Source organism: Jatropha curcas, chromosome 1 (genome assembly GCF_041381405.1).
Source record: "Jatropha curcas cultivar XTBG-Jc1 chromosome 1, XTBG_Jcur_1.0, whole genome shotgun sequence".
Taxonomy (NCBI): Eukaryota; Viridiplantae; Streptophyta; class Magnoliopsida; order Malpighiales; family Euphorbiaceae; genus Jatropha; species Jatropha curcas.
Window position 1 is genome coordinate 24,751,726 of NC_143151.1, and position 2,499 is coordinate 24,754,224.

Genomic DNA, 2,499 nt, shown 5'->3' on the forward strand with positions numbered 1-2,499 from the left:
ACCTCCTCAGATAGGTCATTCAGATCTAGGACACAAATTTCATTCATTTCCAAGAATAGCTCGAAAGGATCGATCAATTCTTGGTCAGAAACAATAGCATTTACCCCGTGATTTGGTAAAGGGTTAGTGCTAATGTTTGGTTTGCTTCGTGGAATAATCGAACCATTATCCACTAGGTCTTGGATGCGATTTTTGAGGGTCCAACATGCTTCAGTCTTGTGCCCATATCCCTGATGATACTCACAATATTCATCGGCTTTGTAATTCCTTGGTAGTGGGTTGGGTGGTGGTCTTGCTTCCAAAGGTTTGATATAGTTTGCTTTAACAGCCTCTCGGAATACCAAAAGGATTGGCATTCCGAGATCAGTGTAGGTTCTTCTTGACTGACTGCCAGCTCTCATATTTCCCACACGTAGAGGATTTGTGGGAGTAATGCTTGCCACTTCGTGGACTTTGCTAACTTGACTAGGTTTTTTGTATTTTGAGGCCCCCGATTCTTCTTTTAGTTGCCCCATTTGAAGTAAATCCTCCACCTTCGTAGCAGTGGCAATGAGCGACTGGAATGATGGTAGATATTGAGTCTGTAACTGTTGTTGATAGACAGGCAACAAGTTTTTTAAGATTATGTCCACCTGTTCTTGTTCTGAAGGTCGATTGATCATTTGGGCGGCCTTGGCCCTCCACCTCGTAAGGAACGAGGAAAAGGGTTCATTATTCTTTTGTTTGGTAGTTTCTAGTTCTCTTCGAGTAACATCAACTTCTATATTATAGTGATACTGAGAATTAAAAGCATTGCAAACATCCTCCCAGGTCTTCATCTTAGAGCGGTCCAAACTGACAAACCATCTCAAAGCAGCACCAGTCAGGGATTGTTGGAACAACTGAGCAAGGAGCTCGCTGCTTAATCCAAATGGGTTAAGGGCGCCCACATACATTTTCAAGTGTGTTTTAGGACAGGTGGTTCCATCAAACTTGTCCATGTTTGGCATTTTGAACTTAGTAGGCAATCTTGCTTCGGGGAACAAGGACAAAGAGTCCATGTCCACCACCTCCTTGTGGGTCTTTAGAGCAGTAACAGACCTTTCTAGCAATTCCAGTTTTTCTCTCATTCTTTGAGCTTCCAGCTCAGAAGCAGTTTTGGAGGTCATTTCATCCAAGTTAGGGTTTGAAGACGTAGGCGCAGAGCCAGGTCCTTGGTTGGAGGCAGCAGGACCACTCCCCCCAGCGGAAGCCCCACTTCCATTACCACCACTTAATTCAGCTAATAGGGCGGTTCTTTGGGCAGCCAATGCCTCATTCATCCTAGCCTGTATTCTGGCTTCCATTTGTTCCATGAGAGTTTGGATGTCAGCTAGTGATGCCATCGGTGTAGTTGAGGCTGGTGATAGCACTGTAGGTGTGTCTGGTACTATTGTGGTTGCTTGCACAGGGGGTACCTGTAAGTGTAAGGGTAATCGCATTAGGGTATAGTGGGCGGTATTGTGTGTCAGAGTAACTGATATGAGGTAGACCGACTCTTTGTCCAACTGTGCATGACTGACAAACAGAAGGATATTTTTGTGTCCCTCCACTCTCTTCTCTCTTTTTTTTTTTAATGCTTATGGTATGTCGTGAATGCGCACAACAACACGTCATAATTTATTTTAATGAGATGACTCATACCATTGGGTGCATATAGTCCTAAAGGATAGGTTCTATAGGCTATGACACAAATAGAGAATCGGCTTATTAAGGGACCCTTGAACCTTGAGCATGGATATACCTAACCACATGTGAAACAAAGAGTTTCGCGTGGGTCCAACGGTACGCATACTCATGTGCCACCCCCAAAAGGATTAGGGATGGTTTGCGGTAACAGGGAGGACGCTTTGGCTGTCCGTCGGCATAATCAAAGAGACCTGCCGATCAGCGCTACTTGCTATCCAGACTCAGAAGTTTGAACAGAAAGAGAAGAAATTCATTTGAAGTTCATTTTTTATGCAATGGAGAAAAGGATTCTCAATCGTGCAAATAAATCAACAAGTTTTAATGTCTTAATCACATTTTTCAATTAAGTCCGGATTTATCAAGTATTCTTAAGGAAAGAACACTTGATTCGTATTAGGGTACCCTGCAAAACAAAGCATAATAAAATGATGCCTTAAAGAAAGGCCGGTTAGTTTTCACAACAATTGTAGTCCACTTCATGCAAATTAATTACATAAGTCCCCAGTGAAGTCGCCAAACTGTGAACCCCTTCCCCAAATATCATAAGCATGTGATGCATATGATGAATGAGAAGAAATACACGTGGGTGTGTGAGTCGCCACCTTGTTTAATTATTTTAGGGTAAACTAGGAAAAAACCCTAAGTGACTCCAATTTTTAATTAACCTAATTATTAGATTAATTAACCCAATGTTTAAAGCATGGACTGCGAACCCGAGATGGATCCCGAGACTATGTCATACTGATGAACTAACCGATGGATGAATGCTTTGCAAGGTGAATGATGTAATTA